A 23,835-nucleotide genomic window follows, 5' to 3' on the forward strand; every position below is an offset into this window, starting at 1 on the left:
TAAGGCGGGCTACACTCTGGCTCAAGTTTGGTGACATGAAAGAACACAAAATGACGTCAGCCTTAAGCCAGGCTTAAGGCTGCCTTAAGCGTGGACTATCAAATACGCGCCTCAAGTTAGCGTGTGGCGATGAAGGGTGAGGCTGAGAAGCTTCAAGTGTCTAGGCCCACGCTCTTGAATCTGCGGTTTTGCTGCACTGCCAGACACTCCTAAGTAGACAATCACTTCTTAAAGATGAAAATAAGGTCTGAACTTGAAAAAAAAAATTTATTGTTAAGGTTACAAAGTCCTTGCGATGTCTTCTCTACCTCCGCCTTATGCAATTTCACCCAGTCATAATGTATGATTGCCGATCTGGTATTGTTTTAGAATCACACTATCAAACCCTATAACCTTAGGAATGTAGTTTTTGCATACTTATTAAATTTAAAAAGTTTCCATGGGAAATGCATATTCTTTATGTAATATTTAGCTTTTCCCCAGCACGTGAAGGAACTTTAAGGAACACGTGAGGAGACTTTCAGAAATGCGGGTTTTCAGATGGCAATGCTGAAAAAACTAAGCAAATTTTCTGGTAAAACAAGAAAAATAATGGTTAACAGCAATTTTTCTACGGTCAGAGAGAGAGAGAGAGAGAGAGTAGTCTGGCGGGATTAGGCGGTTTATGAAGAGGGATGTGGTGGGTGTTTCATAGGACTTTTTTTTTTCTAGACCTTATTGCAAGACAAGCCACAAACAGTGAAACGAACGAATATGCAATGATTTTATGACTTCAGGTGTACAGTGACTTGACATCACGCATTATTCTAAATAAATGCTCTAAACCTAATATTATACGTCATATTATATATATATATATATATATATATATATATATATATATATATATATATATATATATATATATATATATATATATATATATGGGAAGATGGGGTAAGACGAACCGCTTAACAAAGTATTGAGTCCAGAAACCACATTTATATGATTTTTTGGTAGTTTGTGGGTTTGTGGTGGTGCTTTGGGATGTTATCTTCGAAGTCCACACCCGGATCACAGTTTTTAAAGGAAAACAATGAAACACAAGAATTTTCAAAATAATTTTTACTGGGACAAAAATAAATGATGGAGTAAGACGGATCCCCACTGGTCAATCTTACTCCGCAAACTGAATATGAAGAAACAAATCGTTATTGGCATACAGCACAAATGAAAAACTCTTCCTCGTCATCATCACATCCTTTCACATTGCCCATGAGCCAAATTTATTGGTACAAATCAAACGAACCAAAAAAAAAAAAAAAAAACTCCCTCATCATCATCTATCCCTGCACAACTTCATGACATACTTAATGGCTACTTTTCAAATATTTTGTAAAAAAGAAAATGATTTTGACCCTGAGCGGCTGATAGCTGAAGTGTCACAGGCCATCCAGTTAAGAAAGGATGATGTGTGTACTCATGGAAGAGTAGCAGTTGAGAAATGTGAATCTTGTTTGTCTGAATTATATAATGGCAACATGAAAAAAAGAATACAATGAAATGTGTCCACTTCATGAAAAGGATATTAAGATAAGAGATCATGCACCTTGGTTTAATATTGAAATTTCCATAGCTAAGAAAGAAAAAAGGAAGAAAGAAAAAAGGTGGCGTAGACTACGAACAGAAGAGGCATGAAGAAAATATATGGACATGAGAAACAGGCTAAACAAACTTGTACAGAGGAGAAAGTGTCAGTACTATAGACAGAAGTCATTAGAGTCACAATCTAACATTAGTAGATTATATAAGATACTGGATAATTTGACAGGTAACAGGAGAATGAATAAGTTGCCTGAGGGGTTTAATAACATTGTGCTGGCAAATATGTTTCTTGACTTCTTTGATCAAAAGATAAAGTCGATTGTGGAGAGCTTTAGAAATGAGGAGCTTGAAATACCCGTGAGTATGCCAACGCCTCGGGCTAAGCTACTCTCCTTTAAGCAAGTAAGTATGGATGAAGTAAAGGAGATTGTACATAAAGTTAATAATAACCTACTGCGATAATGACCCATTACCTATTAGTGATATTATTCAGAGTGAGGAGTTCTGTGAAATTCTGGAAATTTTTAAACTAATTATAAACAGTAGCTTCATGAACAATATCTTTCCTGTCTCTGAAAAAATGGCATTGATAAAGCCCATTGTAAAGGGTAAAATGGATACGCAGTGCTTGAGTTCCTTTAGACCTGTATCTAATTTGACCTTTTTATCGAAGATTATTGAAAGTGCTGTATTAAACCAATTACTCGACCATTTGAAAGTAGTGCAGGCTTTACCGGATAATCAATCGGCTTATAGAAAACTTTATTCGACTGAGACAGCTTTATGCTCAGTTATCAATGATCCGATAATCCTGATGGATGAAGGAAAATGTGGTTTGCTAATTTTACTGGACTAAAGTGCAGCATTTGACACAGTTGTTCACAAATTGCTTCTTTTAGATTGCAGGTCTGTCGGTATTGATGGAGTTGCACTAACATATTTAGAAAGTTATCTTGCAAACAGGCAATACTGTGTTCAAGTTGGTAATCAGGCATTACAGTCTGGAAAACCTGAATACTTGAGGAACTTACTGGAAACATTCCACCATGGCACTACGATGGAGCTGACACGATGCAGACCCATACAGACTACATGAGCCAAGATACGAGTATAACCTTGACATGGGATGTCGAGCATTTGCAAGATGCGCACCAAGGATTTACAATAAACTGCCGAGTGATATCAAAGGTTGTGTCAGGATCGATATCTTCAAAAAGAAATTGAAGACATATTTGTTCAAGGAAGTTTATGATTTTAACGGCATGGAAATCAAAGACAATTATAGATGCTAGTTGCTTTTGAAAGAGGCTCTGCTGAGCGCTGCCTCGCAGTGGAGCGGAGCCTTGAACAAACACCCCAAGTAACAAAGTAAGTAACAAAGTAACAAACTCAGTGAGCATAAAGAAAAAATCAGTAGATACATACCTATACAAAAAACGGTTAGGAACATGATAATAATTATATTCCTCTTTTTTTTTCAGCAGTGAGAACCCATTCACTCAAACACGATTATCCTTTCACAGAAAAGAATTTCAGTATATTACATATCAAAACAGTTAAATCTATCCATATCAAACATCTGAAACCTAAGCTCAATAATCAACTATCTTCAGCACAATTCTATCTCCTATAAAACTTATCTCGGAGCTTTGGTGCTCCGAAGCCATAACTAATTTCTCCACTTTTAACTCTCGGCAGTTCTCACTCTCCCACCACAGATTTATTTATTTATTTTTTTATTTCTAGTATATTCTTATACTCAAACTTTAGTGGATTTTCTAGTGCCTGATAATACCTTTCACAAAGGCGAAACGTCATTAAGACGACTCGGTACGTGTGTATCCCTGAGTCTGGGTTCACGCCCGGTAAGTCAACATGGATCCTAGCGATTCGCGTACTGGTGGGACGCCGACCTAAGTTTCAACAAGGGATGCTTGCAGCCTATGTTGATCTCAAGAAGGCGTTTCAGTGCATCGAGAGACTCTCTGGGATCTTCTGCGTCTCCGTGGGATTCCTGCAAGGATTATTGGTCTATTACTCAGGGACTGTGTGTGCTGTAAAGTGTGGAGGGGGCGTTTCCAACTTTTTGCCTGTGAATACGGGAGTGAAGCAGGGATGAGTGCTTGCTCCATTACTTTTCAACACTTGCATGGACTGAGTACTATAAGCAGAGTTGTAGACCAAAGTCATTGTGGAGCATCTGTCAGCAATACTGAGATTACAGATCTTGTTTTTGCCGATGATGCAGTAATCTTTGCTAAGTCACTGGAGGTTCTGGTAATGGTTCTTAAGGCACTGCACGAGAAATCGAAGCTCTTGAGACTCCAGGTTTCCTGACCCAAGACCAAGGTTCAGGTGTTTGGAGGTTTACAAAATGAAACAGTACAGTCCGTCCATGCGTGTGGCGAGAACATTGAGACCTCGGAAAACTTCATAATATCTTAGTAGTGTAGTGCGTACCGACTGTGGGCCAAGCCAGGGAATAGTACGACGGATTGGCCTGGCTCACGGCATTATGGACTCGCTCAACACGAATATTTGGCGTTGTCGGTACCTGTACGGACGGACGAAGATTCGAATCTTCAAGTTGCTGGTGATCCCTGTCTTACTCTCTGGTTGTGAGACATGGACGCTGAACACCGATCTGAAGAGGCGAATTGATGTCTTTGGTACTATAGTAAAACTAAATTGTACTGACCCGTAGGGCTAGGCCTATAATCCGTGCGACGGTGCCATATCTCTCATTACTTCAAAGAAAACGGAATAACTATTCTTTATTTATTTTAATGCATAACTTCGCTATAAAAAATATGTGATGGACAATACATGAAGATGCCATAGGTAAATTAAATATAGTTAAGGTGCTGGTTATAAAAGTGAAAATGAGGCTGATAATTTACCAAATATTTACTATTATGTCCTTTCAAGATAGCCAGTGTAATATAATGAGTGGGGAAAAGAAACGCTGATAAGGTTGTGATGCTGTGTGGTGTATATCTTGTTTGTACTGGGACAAATCCTCTTCACTGTGCCTTCAGATATACCAACTGCATCTGCTGTCCTCTTCCTCGCTTGATTTATTGGTAAAAGTGGTCCTTGCAAGCTTTATTTATTAATTCTGTAGACAAACTTCTTGGTTTGGCTGTACAACACAGACGAGGATGCGTCAGTGTATCCTTCCATAGTGCCGACCAGGGTTATCTATCAAATTATCTATCTGCGAACCTGATTGCTTGATTGATTGATACATTTATTGTTGCATTAATAAATAAATACAACAAAGGAGGAGGATGGACCTTGTCACCCACCCCATACAGGCAAAGACTTTAAGGTTAAAATATAAAAAAAAATATAACAATAGACAGTATACATAACAAGAATACAAGTACTTCAATAAATAAATACAGATATTGCACACCTTATTGCCTAAACATCTTACAGTCTGGGAGCAAACTGAGGATATTCCCTGAGTATTTCCCTGAGAGTGGTTGAGTCTAGATGGTCAATGAGGCTTTACAGGGCCGTTTCTAGCTTTGTGGGGGACCTAGGCAAGATGATGTTTGGGGGACCCTAGATTTCAATTTTTCGTCGGAGCCCCTGGGTGACTTAGGAAATTTAGATTTTCCAAGCTACCCAGGGGGCCCCTGGTGGCTTGGGGGCCCTAGGCAATCGCCTTGTCCACCTATAGCTAGAAACGGCCCTGAGGCTATACAAGTCCTTTTGACCTTTTGGCCTAAATTTAGCAATGAGAGGACATTCCATGATATAGTGAAGCAGAGTGTGTCCCTTGGTGCAGCACACAGCACACACCAGGAGAAGCACTGACTTCCCAATAGTATTTGTAGCCTAAACTGAGCCTCATTGCCACCCTGTCATGTGATGCAGTGTGTCTCCCGTAGGTGTAAGCACAACTCTGGGAGACACGTGCATAGTGAAGACTAGTGCTACTGCCCCTATGGCAACAAAGCTCCAACTGATCACTAATGCTAATATATGTATATATATATATATATATATATATATATATATATATATATATATATATATATATATATACACGTATATGTACAAAGTCCTTAATGCTACTCTTAACATAACCCAGAATGTGCTCAGTGCCAGGGTCCACTGTATCATCTTGTAGCAAGGCGAGATATGCTTTTTCATTTAGCGGGATACCCACATGAGAGGGTATCCAGGTAAAATGGACTGTGGCACCAGCACCTTCTAGGGCGTGGATGAGATCAAGACACTTATTAACTAGATCACAGTCCATGGGGGAGGTGGAATGAAGGGCATACGATGCAGCCTGACTGTCAATAAAGAAATTACATTCTTATGGAGAGGCGCCACAATATGGAGCGCCTCCAGTACAGCATACAGTTCTGCTCTAGTGGAAGACATGTGTGCAGGGAGCCGCCTGGAAACCTCAGTGTCAGTGTAGAGACTGGAAGAGATGTAGTCACGGATGAACAGCCCACATCCAGACCTGCTGCCATTGACTGACCCATCACAATAAAAATGAATAGCCTGAACGTGTGGGTACTTGGACAATTTAGTCATGAATATGTCTCGCAGGACATGAGGGAACCAGTCCCTCTTGGGCTGATGTAGAGAGTGAAGATCAGCACTGACACGATGAGGGTTCCAGGCGGGTTGTAGCGGTGACATAACAACGGTAATACAGGCCTCGGCTACACGTACACTTGTCAGTACTCCCATCTTCCTGAGGTATGGGGTTGTAGGAGTCCGAGGATCATGATACAGTGGGGGGAGGGCAGTGATCCCTTCAGAGAGTCAGAGCCCGTGCATAGCATCCCACTGTGCGACAAGTAATTTCCTGTATCCTAACCTGTCTATTCATTTATTCATCTAGGATCTACCTATGCATTGATCTAGCTACTTATCTATCTGTCAGCCTAGGGAATGACCAGCTTATCTATCTATGTATCTATATATCTTCACACAGACATGCAAATATTGAGAAACTGGCATGGATAGGTAGTGACAAGTGAGTGTTTGGTACCGGGGTGTGGGTTGACCAGATTTTATTAGTGTTTCTTTTGTTCATTTACATTTTCATATCTATATTTTTGTCTACTGGTACACATTTGTTTCAGTGTTTCTCTGTTTTTCACACAATGCAAAAATATGGTCACATGATCCCGTTGGCATCGCTCAGTAATCAGTGTTCACTGTTTAGTGTTTATTTCCCGCTCGTTTGTGTTGGCGCCAAGGCTGAAGGGTCCGCATACAAGCCTCATTCCCACCTGAAGTGAGTACTGACAGAATTTATGTATTATGCAAGTATTCCTCGTGGTAACTGTTGATCTATGGGAAGGTTTATGCATGTTGTATGTTAGGAGCCGTGCCGTGGTGGTGGGAAGGAGGCCTGAGCAGTTGTGGTGCTGCTGGTCTTGATTTTTTTTTTCTTAGTTTGTTTATTCCCACCCAACCTTCCCAGTTACGGAGTGATGTATTGCTTCCCTATTATATGATGACACTGACCTCATTAGTGGCCGCCACCGAATGGTTCGTGTGCAGGGTGCAGCTACTCACTACGTTTTGTGATGGGCCAGTGATCATAAAAAAAAAAAAAAAAGTGGCTTTAACGTGTGTAGCCCCTGTTCACCTAGCAGGATGTAACTTAAAGAGTTGTTTCCTCGCATTCTCGGTGTGTGGCGTGGTCTCAGTTCTACCTGAAGATTGGTTTATGATGTCTGAGCTCGCTCCTGGATAAGCTTACCAATAGCATCTTCTAACGAAGCAGTAAAATGCCGGGTAAATCACCAATAGCACCTCCTTAAGTATTTTTAAATTTGCCCCCCTTCCCCTCTGCAAGCTTGGGAGCATGTGGGGAATCAGGATTTTTTTTTGAGGTGGAGTCGAATTTAGCAAAATTTGCCCCACCACAGAAAGTCTATAGACCCCCTTACCATAAATTACCTGGTGGGGCTTTGCCCCCCCCCCCCAGACCTCCCCTAGGGTTTTTACCCCAACTTAACCTAAGCATCTTCTAACAGGGGTGACTGCATCCCCCAAGACCTCCCCCCCCCACTAGACTAGCTTAGGGGGCTATGCCCCCAGACCACTCCTAGGGTCTTTACTGTAATCTAACCAAACCTAAACCTAAATGCCTACTACCACATAGAACTGTGTCCTCCCAGATCCCTGCCCTAGACTAGCCAGGGGGCTGTGCCCCTGCAGACCCATCTCTATACTAGCCTGGGGTCTGTGCCTCCCCCACACCCCCTGATTGCTAACCAAACCTGAAACAAAAACCTAACCTAAGCAAATTTTAACCTATATGCAAAATGTAGCAAAGCTTTGGCAACGCTGCTCACCAATAACAGCACGTAGGCTCACCACAGCTGCTCCCTCCTAACAGGCTAACAGGATGCTGCAGTGCTGTACTTCTTCAAGGAAATAAGAAAAAAATGTTTGGTAGTATCTGATATTACGCACAATTTGGGAAGGAAAATCAACTCGTAATGCACACAGTCAAACTCTTGTGTTTTCTGGTGTAGCAATGATAGAACTAGAAAAAAACCTGAACTCGCAATCTGAGCAGTGGGTGGGCGTCCATGGTGAAAGCAACTTACCAAGTGGTAGAAGCTGACGTGTTTCACCATCTCTCACAAGAAACAAGTGCAATACTATGTAAGTAACTCTTAGCATGACAGGCTCTCATTGGACGTCTTAGAGACGAAAGTCTGTGATTGGTTTTGCCCTGATACGTCATTTAACTAACTATCTGCAGGATAGGCTCTCATTGGATGCCCGTGACATATGATTTATAGACACCACAAACCCCACAGGACCTACAATGTCCTACTAATGTAAACAGCCATAAGAGGAAGAGGAAGAAGACTGTGGAATATAACTTGCTGGACTCAGTTTTTGGGAGGCACCTACCAAACTTTGAGAGCCTTTGCAAGACACACTAAAGCTGGCCGTCAAATGAAACCACAAAAAACGTGTTGGGCATAAACTACTTCTTCACTAAATGTGAGTATTTTATTGCTTCATATGGAGGTCCTATTGATAAGATTTACGCACCTGGAGATTGGTTTATGAGGTCTGAGCTTGCTCCGGGATAATCTTACCAATAGCACCTCCTAACAAAGCAGTAAACTATTAACATTTAGTGATGAAGTACTTTGTCCCCAACACATTTTTCATGGTTTTATTTGGTGGCCGGCCTTAGTGTGTCCTACACAGGCTTTCAAAGTTTGGTAGTGTCTTCCAAAAACTAAGTCCACAATGATGATGCTTGTCACCCCACTCCCGAGCAAGGAGGAGATGTGTGTTGGTGAGCATGTGGCCACTGTGACGTAGTACAATATGATGTTGGCAGTCCTTGGAGGGGTCTGTGGGGGCTAGAAGACATTTAGGTTAAGGTAAAGATCCTAGGGGGCGGGGGTTGAGGGGCTGCAATCCCCCAGTTAGTTTAGTCTAGGGTGGGGTTGGTGGGGTGCAGAAGACATTTAAGTTAGGTTTGGTTAAGTTGGGGTAAAGACCCTTGGCGGGATCTGAGGGATGCACTACCCCCGTCCCAGCTAGTTTAGACTAAGAGGGTCTGTAGACTTTTTTTGGGGTAAAGGTTTGCTAAATTTGTCTCTGTCCCCAATTCCCCAGGTGTCCCTAAGCTTGCTGAGAGGGAAGGGGGTTATTTAAAATGCTTAAGGAGATACTATTGATAAGATTCACCTACACACACACACACACACACACACACACACACACACACACACACACACACACACACACACACACACACACACACAAAATTGAAAAACTGTTTGAAAAGTATGAGGGCCTGGAAACGAGTTATGACAATGTAAAGAGAGACTGTGCCGATATGAAGAAGGAAAATGCAGCACTGAAAGAGGAAGTTAAGCTAATTAAAGTGAATTGCGAAAAATGTGGAGAATCTCTAGGAAAAGTGATGGAGAAGCAGGCTGAATGGAAAAAAAGTCAGGAAGTGGAAAGAAAGGAGGTAAATTACAAAGTTGCAAGTCTGGAAAAGGAAATCAAAGAGTCAGGGAGAAAACTTTGGGCCTTGCTGAAATTATAGATCAACAGATCATAGAAGAGAAGATAGCTGAGAAAGTGGTGAAGGTTATTAAGTCAAATGAGACATTGGTGAGGGAAACTGTAGACAAAAAGAGATGTGTGGTGATATTTGGTGTGGAGGAGGATAAGACACCGAGTAAAATGGAGAGAGAGAAAACATAAAAAGGTGATAAATAATATCATTAATGTGGTGCAAGAGGAGGAAAAGACCTAGTACAAGAAATAGAGGACTTCCATAGAATTGGAAAGTTCACAAGAGAAGGTATGAGGCCAATAAGAATCAAACTTAAGTCACAAAAGGATGTAGATGAATTGGTGGAGAAGTCATGGAGGCTAGCCCAGCAGGAAACAACAAGGAAGATTTGGTTGAGAAGAGATCTCGGTGAAAAGGAAAGAGAAATGTTAAATGAGTTGAGAAAGGAGGCTTTGAAAAAAATGAAGAGAGGACAGAAGAGAGAAGAAAGAGTTTTTCTGGAGAATCTTGGATATGAGACTGAGGAAGTGGTTCATAACCCAGAAAAGTACAGCAAGAAAGGACTAAAGAAACTTACATATGAGCGAAATGTAATGTATTCCAACATAAATGGAGTGATATCGGGATTTTAGAACTCAACGATTACTTGAGGGACAAGAACCCAGATATTGTGGGTCTTACTGAAACAAAACTGAGAGAGGAGAAGACCTGATGAAGGTTGGAGAAGGGAAATATAACGTTTGGAAAAGAAATAGAGTAGGTAAGATGGGAGGAGGAGTGATGTTGCTGGTTAAAAAAGATATAAAGGTGGATCAAGTGAAAAAGGTATGGGAAAGGCAGAAGTGCTAAAGATCAGAGCAGAAACTAATGAAGGAAAAAAGAGGCACTACATAGTGGTGTACGTACCACCTAAGACAAATGCATGGTCAGTACAGGAATATGAAGAAATGATAAGTGATACAGGAACATGTCTGGAAGAAATGTTGGGTGGCTGTGAACGAACTATAATGATGGGAGATTTTAATTGTAAAGAGGTGTGTTGGGAGGACTGGTCAATGGAAGGATCAGAGACAACATGGGGAAATACACTATTGACACTGGCAATGGAAAATGTGTTAACTCAGTGGGTCAAAGAAGATACTAGGTTTGGAGGAGAGGGAGCATCGTCAAGACTGGACTTGGTCTTTAGTACAGAGCCAATGGTCATTGAGGAGATGAGGGTGGAGTGCCCTTTAGCAAAGAGTGATCATGCAGTTTTGGAGTTCAAGGTGATAGACGAAGAGAAATCTAGAAGAAATGAAGAATATAAAGTGGGAAGATGGAATTATGCCAAGACAGATTTTGGAAACCTAAAGAAATTCTTTCAAGAGACAAATTGGATGAAATTCAAGAGTGCTAAGGGAGCAAATGAAAAGTGGAAGGAATTTATAAAAATATACAAAGAAGGTGAGAAAAATTTGTACCAATAAGACAACATAGAGAAGTTGGAAAGCAGGACTGGTTTAACGATAGATGTGAAAAGGCTAGAACAAGAAAAGAGGATGCATGGAAGAGGTGGAGAAGGAAAAGACGGATTAAGCAGTGGGAAAGTTACAAAAGAGCAAGAAATGAATATGTGTTGATTAGAAGAGAAGAAAGAAAGAAACAAGAAAAGGATATAATTGATAAATGTAAAGACCAACCAAGGCTTTTTTACAGACATGTGAACAACAACATCAAAAATAGAGAAAGTATTGAAAGTTTAGAAGTAAATGGAGTATGCAGTGAAGATCCCAGGAAATGGCAGAGGCTATGAATGGATGCTTTCGGAAGGTATTCACAAAGGAGACTGCTTTTGACAAACCACTGGTAATGGAACAGAAAGGGATTATGAAGGAGTTTCAAGTAACTGTGGAGGAGATCAAGAACATGATGGGGAGTTTAGAAGTGAGAAAAGCTGTGGGACCTGATGGGGTATCAGGATGGATTTTAAGAGAATGCAGGAGCAATTGGCAGAAAAAGTTTGTGAAGTAATTGATGCCTCATTAAGGGAAGGTGTAGTGCCCCAAGACTGGAAAAGAGCTAACATTGTCCCAATCTATAAATCAGGTAACAAGAGAGACCCATTGAACTATAGACCAGTGTCACTTACAAGTGTGGTAGCTAAGATGTGTGAGAGGGTGGTGAAGACTAGATGGACAGACTTCTTGGAGAAAAATGACATACTTTGTGAGTGTCAATTTGGTTTTAGGAAAGGGCGTTCATGCACGACAAACCTGATATGTTACTATTCGAGGGTGATAGATGTAATACAGGAAAGAGATGGTTGGGCTGATGGAATATATCTGGATTTAAAAAAGGCCTTTGATAAGGTACCACACCAGAGACTGATCTGGAAACTTGAAATGGTAGGAGGAGTGCATGGCAGTTTACTAAAATGGATGGAAGACTTTTGGTAGGAAGAGAAATGAGAACAATAATTAAGGACAGACCATCAGAATGGGGATTGGTGGAGAGTGGAGTTCCACAGGGATCAGTGTTGGCACCAGTAATGTTCGCAGTCTACATAAATGACATGGTGGATGGGGTGTCCAGTTATGTGAGCCTATTTGCAGACGATGCAAAATTGTTAAGAAAAGTGAGATGTGACAAAGATTGCGAACTACTCCAGGAAGACTTGGACAGAATATGGAAATGGAGCTGTACATGGCAAATGGAGTTCAACACGACAAAATGCAAGAAAATAGAGTTTGGCAAGAGTGAAAGAAGAATCAGGAGTATGTACAAGATAGGAAATGAAGACATAAAACCAGTCATGAAGAAAAAGACCTTGGGGTGACAATTACCAATGACCTATCGCCAGAGAGACATATAAACAAAATAATTGGAGAAGTATTGAACTTATTGAGGAACATAAGAGTGGCGTCAGATATCTAGATGAAGAAATGATGAAGAAAATAATTACTGCAATGATAAGACCGAGGCTTGAATATGCAACAATACAGTGGGCTCGAACTTAAAGAAACACATAAGGAAACTAGAGAAAGTACAGAGGGCTGCAACAAAATGGTGCCTGACTTAAGAGATTTGACTTATGAAGACAGACTGAAAAGAATGCAACTTCCAACCCTGGAAAACAGAAGAGAAAGGGAGACCTGATAGCAATATACAGAGTGATGATTGGCATGGAAAAATGGATAGGGAAGATCTGTGTATGTGGAATGGAAGAATGTCGAGAGGGCATGGGAAAAACTAAAATGGCCACTTATAGGAGAGATGTGAAAAATATAGCTTCCTCATAGAAGGGTGGAAGCATGGAATAGTTTAGACGTGGAAGTGGTCAACGCAAGGAATATTCATGATTTTAAGAAAAGCTGGACATTAATAGATATGGAGACGGGACAACACGAGCATAGCTCTTTTCCCGTATGTTACAATTAGGTAAATACAATTAGGTAAATACACACACACACACACACACACACACACACACAAAAATTTGGGGAAGGACTGGATCAGTCTGCCTCTGAAGAGTGTACCACCCGACGTGGAGAAATAAATGGTGAGAGAAAGAGGATGGGAAGTCAGTGAATATTAGTGCAAGCTTTAAATAAATAAGTTAATTTCTAGGTTAAGTTTATCCATAGTTAGGTTAAGCAAGTTCATTGTGGTAATGTAATGTGACATCAGTGTAACATTGAACTAATAAAGAATTAATTATTATTACACACACACAGGAATGCACAAGATTCAGAGGAAAGACGAGAAGAGATTGGACCTAGTTTTACAAGGGGTATACAAATGAATGATATAAGATATAAGTGCCCATTGGGAAAGAGTGACCATGCAATATCAGAAATAGATATAGAAGAGGAAAGGAAGATAGAGAGATTCATACAAAGGAGACCGATTAAATTACAGAAAGGCTGATATTGAGAATCTCAAGAACTATTTTAAAAACGTAGACTGGGAGGAGATGGAAAACTAAGAGACAATGCAAGACAAATATAACTTATTTTTGGAAATATACAAAACAAGAATCAGGGAATATGTCCCAAAATATAGACCTAAAGAAGAAGGAAAGAAAGATTGGTTTAATGCAAGGTGTGCCAAGGCAAAGTAGAAAAGAGATGGAGCATGGAAAAGGTGGAGGAGAAATAGGAATCCAGTAAATAAGGAAAACTTCAAAGCAGCAAGAAATGAATATGTTAAGGTGAGGAAGGAAGAGGAAAAGAACTTCGAAAAAGATATTGTCGAAAAATGTAAGGAGCAACCAAAATTGTTCTATAGATTCATAAGTGGAAAAATTAGGCAAAGAGAAACAATAGAAAGGTTAAAAGGAGAGAACGGGATGGTGGAAGACCCAAAAAGTATGACAGAACTATTAAATAAAAAATTCCAGGAGGTTTTTACTAAGGAATCCAAATTCGAGAGGCCACAGAGTAATAGAGAGACAATCTATATGAAAGAGATTAAAGTAACCAAGCTTGAAATAAAACAGTTAATGAAGGAACTGGATGAAGAGAAGGCAATGGGACCAGATGAAGTCTAGGCAGAATACTGAAAGAATGTAGGGAAGAACTAGCAAGTCCTATATACAACATCATAAAATGCTCAATAGGAAATGGAACAGTGCCAGTAGAATGGAAAAGAGCTGAGATGGTTCCCATATATAAGAGCGGAAGGAAGGAAGAACCTTTAAAATACAGACTGGTATCACTAACTATTGTAATATGCAAGATGTGTGAAAGAATAATAAAGAAACAATGGATCGAGTTCCTTGAAGACAACAAATTAATATCTAATAGCCAATTTGGTTTTAGAAAAGGATGGTCTTGTGTAACTAGTTTATTGAGTTTCTATTCTAGAATAGTTAATAGAGTACAAGAGAGAAAGGGATGGGTTGACTGCATTTATTTGGATTTAAAAAAGGCGTTTGACAAAGTGCCACACGCAAGATTAATGTGGAAGTTAGAGGAGAAGGGTGGCTTAAAAGGAAGCACATTGAGATGGATAGAAAATTATTTGAGGGGGAGAGAAATAGGACGGTAGTTAAAGATATGAAGTCCAAGTGGAGAGCAGTAGAAAGTGGAGTGCCACAGGGGCCAGTATTGGCACCAATACTTTTCCTCATTTATATTAACGACATGCCAGAAGGAGTGAACAGCTACATAAATTTGTTTGTGGACGATACGAAACTGCAGAGTTATAAAGCAAAAGGAGGATTGTGAAATACTGCAAGAAGACCTAAATAAGATCTGGGAATGGAGTAAGAAGTGGGAAATGGAATTCAATGTGAACAAAAGCCATGTCATGGAAATGGGAAAGAGTGAAAGACGGCCTGTGGGAATCTATAAGATGGTAGATGGAGTAGAACTGGAGAAAGTCAAAAAGGAAAAAGGACTTAGGAGTGACGATGGAAGAAAACAATCAACCAGTAAGCCATATTGATAGAATTTTTAGAGAAACATATAATTTGCTAAGGAATATTGGAGTAGCATTTCACTACATGGACAACGAAATTATGAAGAAATTGATAAGTACTATAATAAGACCCAGATTGGAATATGCAGGAGTAGTGTGGACCCCTCATAAAAAGAAACACATAGGGAAATTGGAGAGGCTACAAAAAATAGCTACAAGAATGGTTCCAGAATTTGAAGGGATGACATATGAGGAGAAACTAAAGGCTATGGATCTACCAACTCTGGAACAAAGAAGGGAGAGAGGAGACTTGATACAAGTTTATAAATTGATCAACGGAATGGACCAAGTGGATAATGAGACACTGATCCTGAGAGAAGAATATGACATCCAAGCACAAGATCGCATAGTAAAAGCTGAGAAAAGGAAGATGTCTGAGAGATATTAAAAATATAGTTTCCAGAGATGTATTGAGACTTGGAACAGTTTAGATGAAGAAGTAGTGTCTGCAAGAGTGTGCACACTTTTAAAGTAAGATTGAATAAGTGTAGATATGGAGACGGGCCACACGAGCATAAAGCCCAGGCCCTGTAAAACTACAACTAGGTAAATACACACACACACACACACACACACACACACACACACACACACACACACACACACACACACACACACACACACACACACACACGGGGTAGCTCAGTGGTTAGAGCACTGGCTTCACAAGAGAGGACCGGGTTCGATTGGCCGGTTGGAGATATTTGGGTGTGTCTCCTTTCACGTAGTGTTCACCTAGCAGTGAGTAGGTAGGATGTAAATCAAGGAGTTGTGACCTTGTTGTCCCGGTGTGTGGTGTGTGCCTGGTCTCAGGCCTATCCGAAGATGGAAATAATGAGCTCTGAGCTCGTTGTAGGGTAACGTCTGGCTGTCTCGTCAGAGACTGCAGCGGATCAAACAGTGAATTACACACACACACACACACACACACACACACACACACACACACACACACACACACACACACACACGGCCCGGTAGCTCAGTGGTTAGAGCGCTGGTTTCACAAGCCAGATGACCGGGTTCGATTCCCGCCGGGTGGAAATATTTGAGTGTCTCCTTTCGTGTAGTAGTGTTCACCTAGCAGTGAGTAGGTACGGGATGTAAATCGAGGAGTTGTGACCTTGTTGTCCCGTGTGTGTGTGCCTGGTCTCAGGCCTATCCAAGATCGGAAATAATGAGCTCTGAGCTGTTGAGGGTAACGCCTGACTGTCTACAGAGACTGCAGCAGATCAAACAGTGAATTACACACACACACACACACACACACTGAGCTTGTAACTGAAGTGAAAGAGAGGAATGACGAAAGAACAGAGGAGGAAAAGACCAAGTTTTTTTGGAGGATGAGAAATGGGAGGCTAAAGAAGTGGTGGATAAAACAGACGGAATAGACATTACATGGAAGAAAGAGACCAAGAATGGAATACAAGTGACTTACATGAATATAGATGGATTTCTGTCTAAGAGGCTAGAATGTATGGATTACCTAAGAAATAACGAGCCGGACATAATGTGTGTAGTGGAAACAAAGCTAAGGCCCGAAATAAAGCTAGACTGGTTTGTTGTAAAACACTACAAAGTATGGAGAAATGATAGAAAAAAAATAAAGGAGGTGGTGGTATAATGGTTCTTACTAAGGAAGATCTAATAGTGAAGGAGTGAACTATAGTAAGAGAAATGAGGAAGTGATAAGTATGCTTATAACAGATGGCAAGAGGGACATTAATATTATAACAGTATACATACCACCCAGAACCAATGCTTGGGAATATGAACAGTACCAAATGGTGGTGAGAAATACTCTGGACAGAATGAAGCAAGAACTCATCAGAAAGGACAGAGTGATGATAGTCGGGGACTTTAATTGTAAAGAAATAGTGTGGGAGGACTACAAAGTGGTGAACGGTGGTGAGTGGGCAGAGGAATTGTTAAAGGTAGCAACAAATAACTTGATGACACAGTGGGTGAGATCACCAACAAGGTGCAAGGGACAAGATGTTGCAGCAAGGTTGGATTTGGTATTTACCAGGGGCATCTCTCTAAAAGAGGAAATTGAACATAAATGTCCCTTGGGGAGAAGCGATCATGATGTCCTAAGCTTTGAGCTGGATACAGAATTAAGCACGAATAAGATTGTGGAACGTAGGGAGGAAAAATTAAATTATTAGGGCAAATTATAACCATATAAGGGAGTTCTTTAATGAAATTGACTGGTCCGTGGTATACCAGGAAAGGGATATGCAATTGAAATACGATAAATTTATGGATTTGTATAACTCTGCTGTGAAAAAGTTTGTGCCATATTACAGAAAGAGGACTTTAAATAATAAACAGTGGTTTAATAGAAATTGTGAAGAAGCAAAAAAGAACAAAGAAAAGGCATGGAAGAAACTTAAGAAAAACAGTGATGTATTTATTATCAAGAGAAGTTTACAAAACAGCAAGGAATAGATATGTTGAAGTAAGGAGAACAGCACAGAAGGAATATGAACAGAGGGTGGTGGAAAACTGATAGTGACCCAAAAATGTTTTACAAATTCATAAATGGAAAACTAAATATAAGGGAGGCAATAGTAAAGGTAAAAAATTGGGAAGTATATGAGGATGCTGAAGATATAGCTGAAATTTTGAACGATAACTTTTGCAAAGTGTTTACAAAGGAGGAGCATTTTATGGGAGGAAGACCTACGGAAATAAAGCAAATGCAGGACATCATGGTTACTAAGGAAGATGTGAGGAAAATTATAAGCAATCTGGATATTATTAAATCAATGGGGCCTGATGGCATATCTGGGAGGTTGCTAAATGAATGTAAGGATCAATTGTTGAACCCCATATTTGATATTGTGGAAACCTCCATACGAACAGGATTAGTCCCAAAGAGTGGAAAAGAGCTGACATTGTGCCTATATATAAGAATGGTAGTAGAATGGAACCGCTAAATTATAGACCAGTATCGTTGACTAGTATATTGTGCAAGGTATGTGAAGAAGTAATTAAAGCTAAGTGGAGTGAGTATCTAGAAAGTGAAAACATTCTGAGTGAAAGACAGTTTGGTTTCAGAAAAGGAAGATCGTATGTATCCAATTTATTATGTTTTTATTCAAGAGTGACTGACATATTACAACATAGAGAGGGATGGGTGGATGCTATCTACCTGGACTTGAGAAAGGCCTTTGATAAAGTACTACACAATAGACTGATGTGGAAACTAAAGAAGATTGGAGGAATAAATGATAAACTAGCAAAATGGATGGAAAATTACTTAATGGGAAGAGAAATGAGAACAGTGGTGAGAGGAAGGAAGTCCGAGTTGAAGAAGGTAACCAGTGGAGTTCCACAAGGGTCAGTGCTGGGTCCCGTCATGTTTTTGATTTATGTTAATGATATGCCAGTAGGAATTGACAGTTACATGAACATGTTTGACGATACTAAAATTATGAGGAGAGAAAAGAATGTGGAAGATTGTAACAAGTTACAGGAAGATCTTGATAAAAATATATGAGTGGAGTAAGGAGTGGCAGATGGAATTTAATATAGAAAAGACCCATGTTATGAAAATGGGAAGACGTAGATACAGACCAAACTGGGATTACAGGCTGGGTGATGAGAAAATTAAAGAGACCAATGAGGAGAAAGACTTAGGAGTAACGTGCAAAACACTTTGTCACCAGAGAAACACATTAACAAGATTTTTGGAAAACATATAACATGCTTCAAAATATTGGCCTTGCATTCCACTACCTAGATGAAGGAATGATGAAGAAGATATTATGTACCTTAATAAGACCCCAGTTAGAATATGCAGCTTGTGTCTGGTCACCGCATGAAGAAAAATGTGAAGAAGGTAGAAAGGGTACAGAGGCTGGCAACAAGGATGGTACCAGGACTCAGGAGTTAGACTATGAGGAAAGACTGAGGAAGCTGGGGCTGACCACATTAGAAGAGAGAAGAACAAGAGGAGACATGATAACTATGTATAAATTGGTGAACAAGATTGACATACTGGACAGAGAGTTGATAAAGGTGACCACAAGTAATCATCTCCGAGGACATGGAAAAAGCTAATAAAAGACATCTGTCTAAATGACGTGAAAAATACAGTTTCCGCATCGTAGCATTGATAAGTGGAATAAACTGAGCAGTGATGTCGTTGAGGCGGTGTGTGTCAATCAGATGAAAGAGAGATATGACAGGAATGGACAAGGAGACAGGACACAGAGAGCTTAGCTCAGGCCCTGTAATACACAAATAGGTAAATACAAATAGGTAAATACACACACACACACACACACACACACACACACACACACACACACACACACACACACACACACACACACACACACACACACACACACACACACACAGTTTCTACTCTAGAATAGTTGATAAAGTACAAGAGAGAGAGGGATGGATTGACTGTATTTATTTAGAATTAAAAAAGGCGTTTGATAAAGTGCCACATGAGAGAGTACTATGGAAGTGGCTTAAAAGGAAGCACATTGAGTTGAATGGAAAATTACTTGAGGGGGAGAGAAATAAGGACGGTAGTTAAAGATATGAAGTCCAAATGGAGAGCAGTAGACAGTGGAGTGCCACAGGGGTCAGTATTGGCGCCAATACTTTTTCTCATATATATATATAAATGACATGCCAGAGGGAGTGAACAGCTACATAAATCTGTTTGCGGACAATGCGAAACTGTGCAGGGTCATAAAACAAAAAGAGGATTGTGAAATACTGCAAGAAGACTTAAACAAGATCTGGAAATTGAGTAAAAAATGGGAGATGGAATTCAATGTGGACAAAAGCCATGTCATGGAAATGGGAAAAAGTGAAAGACGACCAGTGGGTATCTACATATAAGATGGGAGATGGAGTAGAACTAGAAAAAGGAAAAAAGGAAAAGGACTTGGGAGTGACGATGGAAGAAAACAATCAACTGGTAAGCCATATTGATAGAGTTTTCAGAGAGACATATAATTTGCTAAGGAATATTGGATTAGCATTTCACTATATGGACAAAGAAATGATGAAGAAATTGATAAGTACTAAAATAAGACCCAGATTGGAATATGCAGAAGTGGTGTGAACCCCTTATAAAAAGAAACACATAAAGAAATTGGAGAGACTACAAAAAAAGGGCTACAAGACTGGTTCCAGAATTTAAAAGGATAACATATGAGGAGAGACTAAAAGCTATGAATCTACCAACCCTGGAACAAAGAAGAGAGAGAGGGTATCTGATACAAGTTCATAAATTGATTAATGGAATGGATCAAGTGGATAATGAGAAACTAATCCTGAGAGAAGAATATGACATTAGAAGCACAAGATCGCGTAACTAGTAAGAAACTGAGGAAGGGAAGATGTCTGAGAGATGTTAAAAAATATAGTTTCCCGCAAAGATGTGTTGAGGCTTAGAACAGCTTGAGTGAAGAAGTGGTGTCAACAATGAGTGTGCATAGTTTTAAAGAGAAATTGGATAAGTGTAGATATGGAGACGGGGCCACACGAGCATAAAGCCCAGGCCCTGTAAAATTACAACTAGGTAAACACACATACACACACACTCTAATATTAGTCAACATATAAAATGTTGACTAATATTAGAGTAGCATTTCAATTAATGGACAAAGATATGATGAAACGAATTATTACAAGCATGATATGTTTTAAATTGGAATATCCAGCAGTGGTGTGGTCACCAAGCTTGAAAAAAGATATAAGAAGATTAGAACATATCCAGAAGATAGCGACAAAGATGGTGCCAGAACTAAAGGACCTAATATATGAAGAAAGGCCTAAGGAAACGGAACTGCCAACGCTACAAGACAGAAGAGAATGAGGAGACCTCATATCAATGTATAAAATAGTAAATGGCATTGAAAAGATAGACAAGGAAGACCTGGTGCTGGTGACAGAAGAAGCTGGAAGGACAAGAGGACATGTAAAGAAGATTAGGATGAGGCAGTGTGTGAAGGATGTTGGAAAATACAGTCTTCCACATAGAACGGTGGAAAAGTGGAATACGTTGAGTGATGAAGTTGTTACAGCACATAATATGCAATAACTTTAAAGAAGAATTTGATAAATGGTGACATGGAGATAGGACATTATGAGCCCTGCTGGAACTATGTACAATACAACTAGGTAAATACACACCACCGAGAAGCCGTACTGACAGGACGTGTGGAAGCAGCTCCCAGGGAAACACACTTCAACGAGTGTTGGAACCTGACCTATAACCGTATGTACAAGGGGGAAATGGGCCATAGGGTTCTCCTGTCTCCAAAATAAACAAGATTTGGGTGCCATATAGAGCGGAAAATGGAGGGGAAGGTGGAACTAAGTTGTGCTACTAGATGTATGGGATCAAAACAATCACCATGTTTTGAAAACCAAAGGTTTATCAAAACACCAATTGGCCTGAAGAGACTGGGTGATGATAGCATGGATAAGGATGTTTTGGGATTTAGAGAGGGAAGAGGTAATATGAGGATGCTGATAAATGTGGAAAGGGAGATAAGATACATGAAGGAAGTGATGTCAAGTATGATAGAAAAACAAGATAAGTTAATAAAAGAAAACACTGAACTAAAAGTGAGACTAGAAGAATGTGAGAAAGTAAGAGAGATGAATTGAGAGAAGAAGGAGGAGACGCAAGAGATAAAGAAACAAAACGATATACTAAAGGCTACATGTTATGGTTATGAAGAATCCTTAAGGAGCCTATAGAAAAAAAATACAGGGTGGGGTGGATTAAGCAGCAAATGGAATGGGTGAAATCAAATTGGAAGAATTACAAAATGCCTGGAAACAGGAATGGGAAGAAGAAAAAGTAAAATTTTCAGAGGTAGTAAGGAAACAGATACAGAAAATGACAAAGGACACTGTTATACAAGTAATTAAAGAGAAAATATATCTAGTGAGGGATACAGTAGATAAGAGGAAATATATTTTATTTTTTGGGCTGGGAAAAAAAATCCAAACAAGTTCGTGAGAGAGCGAGAAAAGAGATAATTGGCCAAAAGTATTATTAAGCAGGTCTAAGACAGCGCACAGGAGTTGGACCAGGAGGCGGAGGAAGTGATTAGGTTGGGAAGGTTTAGTGAAGGAGGAAAGAGACCAATGAAAGTGAGAATGAGATGGCAGGTGGCAGTGGAGGAGATTATGACAAGAAAAGTGAAACTGGCTGACAATACTGAATTTAAGGATATATAGATACAAAGAGATATGAACCTGGAAGAGAGGGAAAAGGAGAGAGTGCTAAGAAATGAAGCTAAGGGAAAAAACGAGAAAAGGACGGAGATCAAGAAAAATAATTTCTACTGGAGGATTATTGATATGAGACAGAAGAAGTAGTACTTATGGAAGAAGTAGGTCATGGAGGAGGCAAGAAAACAAGAGTGACTTGTTGTTATCGAGTGTGTTGGAAGTTAGAGATTATTTAAAAAAAAAAATAAATAAATAAAAAAATAAAAAGACCAGATGTGATGTGCATAGTAGAAACAAAGCTAAAGGTGGAAATCCATGTTGGCTTTAAGGAAGAGGAATATAATAGCTGGAGAAGAGACAGGATGGGGAAAGGGGAAGGAGGAGTGCTAATAATGGTTTGTGTTAATGTATGTGTGGAGGAAGTGCAATATACTGTCATACCTCGCCCAACATGACAGTTAGGTTCCTGAGCTCGTCGTGCACAGCGAAATTCGTGTTGAGCGAATAATAGGCCCTATGGGAAAATAGGGGTTAGGTTCCAGATCCTCCCAAAAAAACACTTTTTTACCAAAAGGACTGAAAAAAAACAATAAATGAAGCACCAAACACATTTTATTTAATTACAGTACTAGTACCTTATTTAGTTGATTTACTGGTTGGAGAGGGCTTGAAATACGAAGTGATGGGCCTCTGACTGGCAGATGCCTCCATATGGCGTAAGGTCTCCTTGTAGGGCACAAGAAGCTCCTCAACACCCCTCTTGAACTTAATGCTCCTCTCCAGGATGGGATCTGTTTCAGTGAAGAGGGATGTTGCATCTTCCATGACTTTCAGCAAATTATGAAGAGTCGATGGTGAAGACAGGCTTGATCTCTTCATCATCATCAAGATCCTCATCATCAGCACCTCCTCTTGCCTCTTCTTCCTCCAGCTGCAGCAACTCTTCAAGTGAAGGCTCAGCATCATGTGAGTCAATCACATCATCCACATCTTCCTCAGTCATGTCATAAAGCCTTCTAACTGTGGGGCGAGTCCAAGATGCTTGGGAGGGGAGGTCGCGTGCATCCACCAGGACCAGCGAGAGATTCAAATGGAGACCAAATCGTGCAATCGCGAGTCAAAGTTGTGCTCGGCAAAATATGGTATATTTTACTGATTTGTGTATATGCGAGATTTGTGTTTGGCGAATTCGTGTTCGGCGAGGTATGACAGAAGTGAGGACATGGTGGAAGTAATAGGAGTAACAATCAAAAAGGAAATTCATAGTTATGTATGTGCCATCTAAGACAAATACATGGAGAACTGAGGAACATAAGGAAATGCAAAGAGAGGTAATTAAGTGCTTAGATATTATGATAAGAGATGGAAAAATACTGTTAGTAGGAGACTTCAATTGTAAAAGAATAAACTGAAGAGAGATGAAAATAATGGGTAACACTGGATCATGGAGTGAAGAGGTGTTACAGTTGACCATGGTGAATACCATGGAAGATTCAATACTGTACAGAGGGGAAGAAGAA

At 40.0% G+C, this 23,835-nt stretch overlaps 1 protein-coding gene across 1 annotated transcript in view; it reads left to right on the top strand.

Annotated features, from left to right (window-relative positions):
• Window positions 1-3,650: 3,650 nt before the first annotated feature.
• The window catches only part of LOC123505562 (Bloom syndrome protein homolog), a 99,535-nt gene continuing 79,350 nt past the window's right edge, over window positions 3,651-23,835 (top strand). Inside the window, exons 1-2 of the mRNA XM_045257028.1 lie at window positions 3,651-4,425; window positions 6,702-6,856. The gene's annotated coding sequence lies outside the window, so the exon portion shown is untranslated. The remainder of the gene's footprint in view (window positions 4,426-6,701; window positions 6,857-23,835) is intronic.

Source organism: Portunus trituberculatus, chromosome 18, assembly GCF_017591435.1.
Source record: "Portunus trituberculatus isolate SZX2019 chromosome 18, ASM1759143v1, whole genome shotgun sequence".
Taxonomy (NCBI): domain Eukaryota; kingdom Metazoa; phylum Arthropoda; class Malacostraca; order Decapoda; family Portunidae; genus Portunus; species Portunus trituberculatus.